Source organism: Leuciscus leuciscus, assembly GCF_965113295.1.
Source record: "Leuciscus leuciscus genome assembly, chromosome: 16".
In the NCBI taxonomy this organism is placed as follows: Eukaryota; Metazoa; Chordata; class Actinopteri; order Cypriniformes; family Leuciscidae; genus Leuciscus; species Leuciscus leuciscus.
This window is the reverse complement of record NC_138740.1, coordinates 12,717,855-12,732,192: the sequence shown is the minus strand read 5'-3', so window position 1 is coordinate 12,732,192 and position 14,338 is coordinate 12,717,855. Positions and strand designations below refer to the sequence as shown.

The 14,338-nt window shown below is 37.7% G+C and overlaps 1 protein-coding gene and 1 long non-coding RNA gene across 2 annotated transcripts in view; both read left to right on the top strand.

Moving 5' to 3' along the window:
- The window catches only part of LOC309478055, a 107,312-nt gene extending 99,247 nt beyond the window's left edge, over positions 1-8,065 (top strand). The window contains exon 2 of the long non-coding RNA XR_014198792.1: positions 6,031-8,065. This is a non-coding gene — a long non-coding RNA (uncharacterized lncRNA). The remainder of the gene's footprint in view (positions 1-6,030) is intronic.
- The window catches only part of LOC309477896 (uncharacterized protein), a 32,744-nt gene extending 21,976 nt beyond the window's left edge, over positions 1-10,768 (top strand). The window contains exon 4 of the transcript XR_014198713.1: positions 10,223-10,768. The gene's annotated coding sequence lies outside the window, so the exon portion shown is untranslated. The remainder of the gene's footprint in view (positions 1-10,222) is intronic.
- Positions 10,769-14,338: the final 3,570 nt, after the last annotated feature.

Genomic DNA, 14,338 nt, shown 5'->3' with positions numbered 1-14,338 from the left:
GCGAACCACAGATAATTCCAATATTTCGAAAACATTAAATTCAGACGTGTGGAATTCTTTTACTTGTTCCATTATCATGTCAGTTGCAATTTTAATTCCAGATGTCACATGAAACCGAGTTTCATTGACCAAGTCTGAATTGATGCTGTTGTTTCAGTGTGTTGTGACACCTGAAGCTGCTTTTCCAGTTCAGCCTTCAGTCCGCTGCATGTGCAATGCTCATTGCTTTCTCTCATTACAGCCAGATCTGTCGTTCACACATTTTAATTTGTGCAGATATTTTAGCACACAAATGAAATTCTGGGTAACACTTTATTTTGATAGTCCGTTTTAGGGGTGGGCGATATGGAAAAAATATCATATCACGATTTTTTCAGGAAAAATCACGATTAACGATTTTATCACGATTCTTTTTCATGTTGCTTTTTAAGACTATTTTGCAAATTACTGAGCCGCAATACAAGCAAACTTATATCCCCATTTAAAAAATATAGCCATACAAGTTAACAAAACATAAAAAAAAAAAAAAAAAGACAAAGTAGCATATTTTAATGAAGTGTATGTTTAATGGAAGTGCAATTGTGCAAAGTAAGAACAGTCAACAAGACTTGCATTACAATCAGACTTCTCATCACAAAATGAACATTGTAAAAAAAAAAAAAAAAAATCAAACATTGGCAACAGCTGTAACAGTCAGTAGACTGACCCTGAGCAAAACCCATGTCAGCATGTTTTTATCTTTCTATTTTTTTTGAGGTAGCATCTAGCATGAAAAATATAGATAAACAGATGCATCAAAAACAATTAAGTAAGCTTAAAAAGTTAAATAAAAATGTTTAAATAAAAAAATATTAACTAGTTATAAATTAAGTACAGTCAGAGACTATAGGATAAATCCACAAATAAACATTTGCTTCAAAAGGTAAAACAACACAATAAATAGTGCAATGTGATTCAGGAACCAAACAATCAACCAAAGGTGCAAACATATTTCTGAATCCTTTCAAACTTAGCAGCTTTAGAACAAACCTTTCACATTCCTACAAAGTATATATCCTAAGAACGTAAAGTATGACTGATCCCAATCACAAATTTTTAGAGAGGAAAACCAGTTGATTGACTTTATCTGGCTTGAGAGTTGCCCTCTGGCATGTGACAATATTGCCACCAGTGCTAAAAGCTCTTTCTGAGGGAGCACTTGTGGCCGGAATGCACAAGTACTTTTTAGCAAGTTGGCTAACTCTTGGAAAGTTTGCCTCATGGACTTTCCACCATTCCAAGGGATTCACCTCACTTTCTGCATTCGGTATGGACACGTATCCCTTCAGTTCCCCTTCTATTGCCTCTTTTAGAGAAAAGGAAGTTGATCCTGAAACTGCAGCAGATGCACTTGCACCACCTGAGGTTTTCAAAAAGCTGGCAAGTGATTTCTTTACTTTCTTGTGTGGGGTTTGTTCTGCGTCAGAGCTCTGTGATGTGGAGGCAGATGTAGGCTGTTGAACCGATGCTGCTGGATACTGTACGGTCAGCAAAGACTCCAGCTCAGATACAGCTCTGGCTTGTATTCCCTCTATCTTGTCGCTGGCAATGTATTGGGTTTTGAACCTGGGATCAAGAAGCGAAGCCATATCCAACAGGTCATCAGTGGTGGGATCCTGATATTAGTCAGTGAGGTAATTGAGAATTGTTTGCTTCATTGTTTTTGTTAGTTCAGTGTCATCATCATTCAGGCTCAAGATGTTGACTTTCAACAGGTAAAGCACTGGCTTTACGTAGGACACACTCACATAGTCCTCACCGGAGAGTGCATCAGTGAAGTCTCTCAGTGGACTCAGTGCTTTTTTCACAGACTCCATCACGTCAATGTCTTGCCATGATGGGACCAAATGCCTCGCCTTCCGGTCTGCCTTCAGGACCTGCGAAATGGCCTTTTCCTGGTCAAGCACTCTCTCAATCATGTTGAGTCTGGAACCCCATCGTGTAGGGGATTCAGTGATGAGTTTATGTTGAGGTAGTTTCAGCTCTGTTTGAGCTTTAATTAATTCCCTCTTTTTCTTCCAACTGAAAGAGAATGTACTGACGACTTTCTTGCAGATAGATGTTATGCGTTCAACACGAGGGTCTTTGGCACTTTTTTCTAAAAAAAAAAAAAAAAAACACAAAAAACATTAATTGATTAGATTTATTTACATTTTAGTTAACAAAGGTTTATATTTTTCAATTGTAATATTTTATTGAAACCAAACAAATTGTGCTACAATACCATATGTTTTTCATATACGAAACATTTAAATATAATAATCCAATTTATATAGTAAACTAGTCTTATAATTTTACTCTGTTCAGTGTTCCTAATCTACCCTTATTAGTAAATATTTAGTATTACAAACAAACTTCTAAATGCCAGTGACAATATTTTATTTTTAGTTTCACTCACCAATAGCTAGGTGAAGTCTGTGCCCAAAGCACTGCAGACGTGTCCAACTGTTGAGCTCCAAGGCCCTCACCATGTTAGCCCCACTGTCAGTGGTCATGCAGGTCATGTTCGCTTCTTTCAGTCCCCAACATTCAAGTGCTTCCTTTAGGCCTTGTGCTATGAGCTCTCCCGTGTGGTCTTGTGGGAAGTATGTTGTTTCTAGACACGCACTGCACAACTTCCAATCATCAATGAAATGAATTGTCAGACTTAAATATGGTTCTGAAGTGCGGCTAGACCATAAATCAGCTGTTGTGGCAAAAAAAATTACATTTTGAACTTTGTGTTCCATCTTGTTGCGGCATTCGGAATACAGCCGTGGAATGGCCGTGGCAGAAAAATATTTGCGGCTGGGAATCTCGTAACGCGGATCTACAACTTTGAGCAGTCTTTTGAAGCCCTCGTTTTCCACAGTTTTTATGGGGATCATATCCTTGGCCAGGTAAAATGTCACTGCATCAGTTACATCTTTCCAGCGCTTACTTGTCCTGTCATACGGAGTTCCCTTCTCGAATACCTCCTTCGTTAGAGTTGTTTGTTTAAGCCGTGTAACGTTAGCCTCTGGCTGCTGCGTGGATGTACCTGATGGACTCGCGTGGGGTCCCTTCATAATTTGACTGTCAGCATATTCTTTATGGTGTTTTCTCTTGAGGTGGTTAAAAAGATTAGTTGTGTTGCCGTCTGACGCGCGAATCTTATCATTGCAACATTTGCAAATAACGGTCGTTTGCGCCGTGTCTGTTATAGAAAATCCAAACCATTTCCATATTACCGATGTTGAATTTTTTTTAGGGATCAACTCCTCTGTGTTTTCATCCATCGTCCTTGCGTTGTTTAATCTCACGTGCAAGTCGTTTATGATCCTGTTAACACGCTGACATCTAGCGCGCCGCGCATCGCATGTTGTATACGTAGCTGAAAAAAAGCCATAGACCTGCATCTGATAGAACGCGCAATGGAGCGCGATTCTACGATATTTCCGAAAAAGTGAATCGTGGAGACATTTTAATCGTCCACGATTAAATATCGTCATATCGCACACCCCTAGTCCGTTTGTTGAGACTATACTAGTTATTAGTAGCCATTCAGTAGCTTGTCAACAGTGCATCAGTTGACATTCAACAACACTGTTTCAACAGACAAGTAACATACATTCAACTGACTGCCTATATACTATAAGGTACAATTCAAGTGTTAATCTACAGATTTTACGAAAAAGTGCCTGTTGACTGTCAATGTTATTTTGCATCAGGTTATTAACCAATTGGCGACTAACTTTCAATTGTCAACTAACTTTCTGTAGATTGAGTACCAACAACTCAAGATCAATCTGTCAGTTAAATGTCAACAGTCATGTCAGCATATGAAGTATATGATACTGTATATCCTACTCAAGGGGTCTCATATGCATCAAATTAATAATTATTTTAGCTGATTTAAAAATGTTTTAACCATTTGTAGATAATCTGTTGATAGTCAACTAAAGATTACATGTAGTTGCTTATTTGTTGCTTGTCAACAAAGAAATTGTTTATGATCAGTAGACTATTAATAGACATTCTCAACTAAGCGTTAGTAGATATATTTTAGGACTATCTAATTAAAGTGAAAGACAGTTGATATCAGTTGAAAGTCTATAACCTATCAACAGATTGCATACCTGACCTGACTGAAGTAGAACAAACACTATGGCCAGCACATCAGAGAGAAAAAAAAATCACTTTTATTAAATAAAAAATAATACAACCCATTATTTACTAGGATATCACAATCACATCTGAACCATCTGATTATGTGAAAAAAAATATATTGAGCATTCCAAATGAGAAAACTCTCAATAGTCTACATCATTTCAAATGCCCGAGGCCAAGATCAAAAGTTATAAACAACAAATAACAATAATTATTAAGTAATACATTTAGCCTTTCATGACAGTAAGTTTACAGAAAATCGCATTTATTTAATGCAGTTTAACGTTATAACAGTTACTCATTTAAGAAATAATCTCTGTTCCTGCTGCAAACTCGCTTCGGAGGATTAACAGACAAGACTATAGTTTAAACCCTTAACAATACCTTCTTTAATCGTTTAACCATTTGTAACATTTAGTTTATTTAACGTTACGGTGAGACACAAAAGGCGTTTTCTCCTATAGAACCATAATACACCAAAACACAATATAAATTAACAAAATACATCATTTTTATTAGCTAACGTAACGTTAGATGTAATCCAAATCTTTATAATCCATACGCAAGCAAGAAACAGATCCAAATTCAGCCCTTCATCCACATCCAGCGGTCCCCATCTCCATTCTCAGCAGCGACCGGAAATGTCAAATCCGAAATCCTGCGCTCGTGATGAATTTAAATTCAAAAATTGCGCCCTCAAGAAGCGTTACGACATGTTTTACGGCAGTGATATCAAACGCTCATTGGCTCTCGCCTGCTTCGTCACAGATTGCAGCATGCCGTGTTTCAGTTGAAACAACATTGAAATGCAGAAGCGCGCGCGCGCGCCGTCTTCACGCAAAGGGAAACTGGGTTAACATTTTCATGGATTAATAACTTAAATTCTGCTCTGTCCCTTATACAAAACTATTATATAATGCAGGAGAGGACTGCAACACATCGTCATTTGAGCGACTTTTGGTACCGATTTACATTTTCGCAATAAATTATTATGATTACACATCTGTTGTTTTTCTTCATAATTTTAGCCTGCATAGTTTTAAGAAATGGTTATGGGTAGGTTTAGGGGCAGGAGTAGGATTAATGTTAGTGACTCAAAATATATTTTAAGGCTATTAATAAAACTGGCATTTCCCTACACATCTCTGTCCATAAAGTGTTTTATTCTGTATAAAATGAGTAATTTATATTTAGGTTTGGGAGTAGGGTTAAGGGAACTTACATTTATCTATAAAACAGTATAAGGGAAATGATACAGATATCTTTATGATTCGTAAACGTTTTGTAGCTGTGAATTCGTAATAATTCTACGTTGCAGACATGTCTGTATCATACGTTTCAGCATCTATCCAAACGTACAAAAAAGTATGTTTTCAATCTGTTGATAGGTTATAGACTTTCTACTGATATAAACTGTTTTTCACTTTAATTAGATAGTCCTAAAATGTATCTACTAACACTTAGTGGATAATGTCTATTAATAGTCTACTGATCATAAACAATTTATTTGTTGACAAGCAACAGATCTAATCTTTAGTTGACAATCAACAGATTATCTACAAATGGTTAACAATTTTTTTAAAACATTTTTAAATCAGCTAAAATAATCATTAATTTGATGCATATGAGACCCCTTGAGTAGGATATACAGTATCATATACTTCATATGCTGACATGACTGTTGACATTTAACTGACAGATTGATCTTGAGTTGTTGGTACTCAATCTACAGAAAGTTAGTTGACAATTGAAAGTTAGTCGCCAATTGGTTAATAACCTGTTGCAAAATAACATTGACAGTCAACAGGCACTTTTTCGTAAAATCTGTAGATTAACACTTGAATTGTACCTTATAGTCTATAGGCAGTCAGTTGAATGTATGTTACTTGTCTGTTGAAACAGTGTTGTTGAATGTCAACTGATGCACTGTTGACAAGCTACTGAATGGCTACTAATAACTAGTATAGTCTCAACAAACGGACTATCAAAATAAAGTGTTACCAAATTCTGTTTCAGAAATTCAATTTTAATGACGAAAGTCACACTTCTCCAATTATTATCCTGCTCTGCCAGTGTAATATAATGTTTATTATAATTCAAGTTATAATATAATTATATTCGTTAACAATACAAGTCAAATTATATTGTTTTCGGTCTCTGAAGAGTCTCTGGAATGGCTTATTTGTTAAAGTGTTCATTTTTCAAAAGACGATTTATTTTAGATTTGGCCCTGTAGTCGCAGCCGTACTGGCCAGTGCATTGTATGTGAAACACAGGTCAGGCTGAAAGCCAATGAGGGACTCTGTCGTTGTTAACACTCAATGAACCGCCAGCACATGCTAAACACATGGTCAAGTCTCTGCTATTTATCATGTCAATACATTTGAATATTAAAAGGCTTTTTGGCTCAGGGCTGATAAGATGCACATTCGCTGTTTCTCTTTTTTCTTTGCTAGGTTTCAAGTACCTTTTCTTCTCATTTAGTCCTTTTAAATGGCCATTATAACGTTTGATTCTTCTATTTACTCTTACTTTATATTTTTCCGTTTATAGATAAGGAAACTAAATCGCTTTGCAGTCCTTCTCCTAAGGATGCACGACACAAGTGGTCAGTCCCGAAGATCAGAAGCTGAGGCAATGACTAAATATCTAGGACGTTGCCGTAATCCCAACGCGCAACAATCAAAGATATATTCAGTAGCCCTCTTGGATGCCCTTCAGGAACTTAATTCAATCGTTTTACTTTAGTAGGTTTTGGCCACCATTAAAGATGCCAGTAGATCAACTTTACTTCTCTTTAATAGCTTTGGATTAGCCAGGCACGTGATTGTTCACGCACAACATTAAAGTAACATTAAATTAGAACAGAAGTCATCGGAAGCGTTCAAGCTAGGTCGATCAATCAGCATCTTGCTGATCCTAGTCGAACTAACCCATCCTCTCATCCAAGCAGCCCGCACACTTCCTGATATCAGTTATTAACCGTCGTTAATCTCTGACGCAACCTTGTGGTAATATACGAATCCGGTAATCTATTTTGGTAAAAACAAATCTGAGTAATTCAGAATAAATTCAAACGTGACAATATTTCGTTCTCTGAAGCCTTATGAAAAGGTTTTTGTTTCAGGATTAATGAGATGCGTTCGCTTTTTCTGATTTTCAAATTCATTGAAACATTCACATTATAGCCATCTCATTTAGCACAGACACACGCGTTTACTTCAGTTTACACAGGACACATGGCCTAGAATACAACAAACATGCGCCTGATTTTAAAACTTTTAGGCTTTACTTTTTCAGCTCTTCATCGAGTTATTAATTATTTGGAAGATGTTATTCTCACTTTAGGTTTCGTTTCCTGTTGCTTAGGCAAAACAAGGAGATCTTTCAAATCTAATGCACAAGGGTTTCCATTCTTCATCTAGCTGCCGCATCACGTTCTAAACAAAGGGCTTTAATTCCGACCCGTAAACAATGCAAACATTTCTTCAACACTTCTATAAAGGGCAGAAAAAGTTTACTTACCATCGCGGCGGAAGAAAGAGAAGATGTTCAAACCTCTTGTTGATTTTAAAATCCCAATACTTGCTGGAAAGGATGTCTCGTGAAACTGTTTTGATCTGTTTTGAGATCACGTCTCGAGGTCACCAATTTTGTAAGGCCCGCTATATTAGTCCAATCTCCGGTTCGCCAATACACGGGGAAGGTTATCACGTGTTCTGTCCTCACTCATGCAAAGTATTGGTTGGTTAAATTTGTAATACATTAATCATATGTATTTACTCGTTAATTCATCTGACTCCATAAATGAAAGGTTTTAATAATATCTGTGCCTCACTAAAAGTAAGCGAATGTTTGACTATTCCTTTTAACCATTAAATGAACAATGTCAAAATCAGTTGGAATAATCACATTGTAGCAATTTAATATTTCAGATATCAGAGATCAATTCCACAATCAATTCAAATATCTAGAGCATGATTATACATTGGTTACACCAAAGAATCTTACCCAGCTTGTAGCCTACCTGAGATAGAGAGAGAGAGAGAAAGGGAAAGAGAGAGGGAGAGAGAGAAAGAGAGACCACCTACTCCATTCGTACCCAGCCAAGAAGAAGAGACCAGAGAGCCCGAGCACACCTTCCTTTATTCTCTCCTGACCAGGTGACATGGGGGATGGGGAAGACCACCCTCAAATGGCTTCTATCCCACAGAAGGGGGGTTGCCTTATCTGGCCTTATCTCTAAACCAGTTTTCTATGAACTTCTATAAACCTTATTTCCTTTTATTTTATCTATCTGGATATGAGATATCTGTACCACTCACTTTGAGACATTTCAAATGACACCAAAAACATAACAGTCAATGTTGAATATTCACATTAAACCATGTTCTTGTGTGAGTTCCTAGTTTCTGAGAGGAAGAAAGGCTGTATTGGGGAGGTCAAATGTTAATTAGCCAGCAGGGCCCTTTTGTACCATAAATCAGGCCTCAACCAGTATTTTCAGTCTTACACCATAGATGCTTCTGAAAGAAAGACATACAAATTGTTGTCCTACAGAGATGTGAATATGAATTTTGCTCTTCAGATAATTTGACTTTAGAATAATTTGATGAGATTTGTCTTTTTCTGTCAAGTTAATTTCTGTCTAGAATCAACTGATATCTGTAAAATCTCAGTGTGTTTTCTATCCAAATGCATGTTCAAGTCATTTGATTTTGAATTAAATTATAAATGTTCATATTAAAGTGACTTTTGATTTGGTGTCTTGCAATATTAAATGTCTTCTGAAAACTTCTGAAATTGAATTGAGATTGAAACTGTTCTGATAGTTCTCTTTGCTGGATATAGCATTTTTGTGAAATTGTGACAAAAATAAACATTTTGTATGCCTAATGCTGCGTTCACACCAAACGTGAATATGCGCAATGGTAAGACGCGTTTATGCGCGTCTGGAGGTCTTGCGGCGCGAATGAGGCGTTTAGCGCGGCGCGGTAGACGCGAATACGCCTCATTCGCGCGTCAAGTTCGCGCGAATGGCGCGAATTGAGCGTCTGGCGAGTTAAGCGCGAATGTTTTATGTAGTGTTTTTAGTGCATTCTCGCGTTTGACGCGAATTTGCGTTTGCCTCCCGAGTTGAAAAATCGCAACTTCTGCGTCAATTCGCGCCGCGTTAACCAATTAGGAGCCTGCTTGCTGCTGTCACGTGGTGAAGTGACAGTTTATAATGTTATTTTATGTTTGGCCTCAATAAATTATTTGTAATATGACTAAAATGCTTGGTGTGCAAAGCAAATCTTTCACATAAAAACTCGATTTCAATATATGAGAGATACTCATTTTGTATTGAATGCTATATTTTGCTTCAAAATTTTGTTTTTATGCGCGTCGATTTCGCTCTTGACGCGCGAATGAACACAAAGTGGTCACGCGTATAACTAGACGCGGCAGGCGCGAATTTAGACGCATATTCGCGTTTGGTGTGAACGCAGCATTAGCTGGTTAAATGCTGACTAGAAAAATAAGCTTATGTGTGTTCTGTTTTAGTTTGGTAAGCAGGAAATTGAAATTGAATTGAGATTGAAACTGTTCTGATGGTTCTCTTTGCTAGATATAGCAATTTTGTGAAATGATGACAAAAATAAACATAAAGTGTATGTTTAATTTCACGATAAGTGTGTGATTAATCACAGTTAATCACACAAAAATGTAATCTATTGACGGCCCTATTATATATATATATACAGTATATATATACACACACACACTATATTGCCAAAAGTTGTGGGACGCCTGCCTTTACATGCACATGAACTTTAATGACATCCCATTCTTAATCCATAGGATTTGACTTGGCCCACCTTTTGCAGCTAAAACAGCTTCAACTCTTCTGGGAAGGCTTTCCACAAGGTTTAAGAGTGTGTTTTTGTGAATATTTGACCATTCTTCTAGAAGCGCATTAGTGAGGTCAGGCACTGATATTGGATTAGAAGGTCTGGCTTGCAGTTTCCGCTCTAATTCATCCCACAGGTGTTCTCTATCTGGTTGAGGTCAGTGCCCGGTTGCATAAAGCACCTTAAGTTTTTCCCTTAAGTATGATACTTAAGGGGCGATTTCCCCTTACCTAAGAGAATAACTTAAGGGTGTTGCATATAATCTCTTAAACGGTTCTCTTAGGTAAGGGAAACATTTAAGTGTTTCACGACAGCGATCCTGGATTCACGTAATAAAAGTCTGTTGTTGCCATATATACGCAAAACACTAACACTTTCGCAATCAAATAAAGTAGGCTACGATATCGGAATGGATAAAGAAAACCAAAAAAGAGAGCCTAATTGGACAGAGGAGGAGAAATGCATTCTTCTTGACGAATATGGTAAAAGAAAAAACATTTTTGACCGTTGCGTTTAAATGACGGGAAAGCCCCCGCAACCTGGTGAACCACTCTGCTGACAGACGATTTATGCACGTGGAAAACATCTCCCGCTAATATTGCGCGTCGATCAAATCGGTATTCCTGCAACAATTTTTTATCGCTAAGATGGTCCAAAGGGTTCTCCCTATCCCTAAAAATTATTCTTGGCACATAATGATCTTCAGCTGGTTCCATAAATTCAGCCATTTCGTCTTATTTTTGTCCGCGTTACTCTTAAGGTTACGATTTCCAAACCTTAAGTTATACTTAGGGAAATGACCGTTAAGGGGTTTTATGCAACACTTGACGCTTTTTAAGGGATTACAAAAACAGCTTGTTGTGAAAAAACAGCGTTTAAGGGAAATTCTAAGTGTTTATGACGTTTCACTTAAAGAAACCCTTAAGTAACACTTAAGGTTTTTTTTCTGCAACACCCTTAGGTTTAAGGGAAACATAAGGTAGAACTTAAGGGAAAATTACACTTAAGGTGCTTTATGCAACCGGGCACAGGACTCTATGTGCCGGTCAAGTTCCTCCACACCAAACTCACTTATCCATGTCTTTATGGACCTTGCTTTGTGCACTGGTGCGCAGTCATGTCGGAACAGAAAGGAATGCTGAAGCATTAAGAGTTCCTTTCACTGAAACTAAGGGGCCAAGCCCAACCCCTGAAAAACAAACCTTGGGTTTGTTTGGGGTTCAAATTGTTTGGGTTCAAATTGGGTTCCCCTCTCCACCAAACTTTACACTTGGCACAATGCAATCAGGCAAGTACCGTTCTCCTGGCAACCGCCAAACCCAGAGTCGTCCATCGGATTGCCAGACAGAGAAGTGTGATTCGTCACTCCAGAGAACACGTCTCCACTGCTCTAGAGTCCAGTGGCGGCATGCTTTACACCACTGCATCCGACGCTTTGCAATTTACTTGATGTAAGGCTTGGATGCAGCTGCTCGAACATTGGAAACCCATTCCATGAAGCTCTCTACGCACTGTTCTTGAGCTAATCTGAAGGCCACACAAAGTTTGTTTTTTGTCTTATCTTGAATCACTATGGTACGCCGCCTATAAGTGTTTATATTCAGACTATTATTGACAGAGCTGGATGACAACCGCCACGGAGTTTCCGATTACCTGCGTGATTCGTCATAGATATAAACAGAGAGAAGTAGCCCTGGCTACAATGTTCTTTCGCATGACGCATTAAGTTTTGTTTAAGTGTCAAAAATTACATGAGGCATTTCTCAATACCAAGTACGCAAAGTTCAGACTTGCATCCTTGGTAGTTCGGACTTGGTAGTCTGGTAAGGCCACGACCAGACAGAGCACGTTTTTCAGGTTTGAAAACGTGAGGCGCACCGCACTGCCTTTTTTTGCTTGCCTTTTTTTAATTTAGAAAAGAGCAGTGAGGGGCAGTTGGGCTGCATTTATTTATTTTTTATTTATTTTTGAGCAGTGCAGTGCTCTTTCTTTTTTTAATGTTGCTAGGCAACTACTGAATCAACTGTCCTGTCAGTCTAATCAAGGATTATAGCGAGAGCACTCTAGAATCTTTGGTTTGCTGTTAAGTAAACTGTTATATTTACAGAAACTAATAGCAGAGGGCGCTTGCTCTGACATTGATCGAGGGTGAGAGGTGGACAAACACATAAACTGTAAACACTTAACAGTTCGGCCGGAAGCTAGAATTTTACTTAACTGTTTACGTAACATTATTATAAATATTAATATTTTCTTACACAAACACTTAGCTTCAGAAGGCCTTAATTAACCCCCCGGAGCCATGTGAAGTTTGAATATGATGGATAGATGCACTTTTATATGACAGAAACAGCAATTCACTGCCATTATAAAGGTTGGAAGAGTCAGGACATTTTAATACAACTCCGATTGTATTCGTCTGAAAGATGAATGTCATATACACCTAGGATGACTTGAGGGTGAGTAAATAATGGGCTAATTTTCATTTTTGGGTGAACTATCCCTTTAAGTGTTTTAAGTAAACTGTAAGGCCCTAAGTTAAAATGGGGTTTACTAAACCAGGTTTACTATTTGTAGTAAAAATAGTAGTTGCCAGTATCATCTTGGAGCACAAATGTCAAATTAGTGGCACATTCCGGAGTAGACACCAACACTGGATAGCGTTTATGCCCAAATCATTGCTCTGATCATCCAGTTTTACAGCAGGAGGTCGATTTCTCCTCTCCATACCATAGTTAAATGACTGCAATCTGCCATCTGACTCTTTTGCTGTCAAAAAAAACTCTTGTACATGACGCAAAACAATTTAATTCAAACTGTGCAAGTCCAAACATCATGCATTATGTCTACAGAAAAGTTGTCAGAAACACTGAAGTACTGCAGTGTTTAAATAACATGTGTGTTTCTCACCACAAACATGAGTTAGTGTTGGGTCTGATTGTATACCTTCACAGGGTTGCAAGTGTGTCTCTTTAGTGCACAAAGTTACATTTGGCTCATCTTCACAGAACACAGTTTGATAATCTTTCTTTCATTTAGACAAAACCTACAGCTATTCCGAGCTCTAAAACATTCAACAAATCCAAAAAAGCAATGCAAACCAAGATTGTCTCTGTTACTTGGACAGTGTTACCACGCACACAACCACCAAGACCTTCTACTCTAAAAGTCTTAAGGACATGTTATTGATTATAGGTTCCAATATTGCATCAAATCCATATGTCCTGCGCATGGAAAAGTGCACATAAATGTATGTTTGCTAAAGATGAATTAAATTGTGGTGGGGAATTTCTCAAAGTAAAATATATACCACCCAATTTGTGAATTCCCTTCTTTGACTGGATTGGCAGTCTCAAAATCATCATAAAACAGTTTATTTGAAGTGTAGTTTATTTGAAGTGTATTTTATTCAGTGGAAAACAGGGGATGTCTCTTTATGTACTGGCTTTCTTCAGTATCAGAGTAAATGCCATCTTTATTTGGTATGCCCGACTTGAACCTGTACAAGGTGTTAGGATGCATTAAAATGCTCTTAAAGGTTTGCAGAATTGGAACATACGCACATTTGTCAGTCACTGCAACTTGCTCATATATTCCAGTAGTCTGGTTTTTCCTGTTGTCAAATCTGACCACAAATACTTTCGTCACAGACTGGACGATTCCCCAATTTTTATTTTTTATTTATTTTTTAACATATGAGTTTAGTTTAATGGAATTAAGGTGAAAGGGTTTTCAATTTCCTGAAATGACTGCTCTATTGTACTTTTAATGTCCGTGTCCTGTGAAGATAAGCAATTTAGAGCAGTCTCTTTTACTTGATCCTGGATGTCTTGAACAACTTTCGTAGACATAACAAAAGTATTCACAGCATTCTAACCGACACCTACAGCTTGCAATTGTACTATTGCTGATTTCTTTGCTAGAAACTGGCAAAGAACCGTCATTTGAACATGTAGCCACATCAATACTACTTGGTAGCTCAACATCTGCATTCTAAACAGCACTATCATCAACATGTAGAAGAACTTCTTTTCTTCTTTCATGAACTATTCAAATGTTTGTGGAATCCTGAAAATGTTCCAAATTCTACACCGCAACCTGCTTGAACACATTTAAGATGAAGTGATATGCCAGGTAACAGTCCATGGATTAATTTAAGATGTCGAACAAGCACATTTGTGTTCTCAAGCCAGCAAGAACAAACAATACTGACAATCAGTTCTAATGCATGAATCTAGCTCTGAGCTCAGCAACTCTTGGACTCTCTGAGCTTGCAA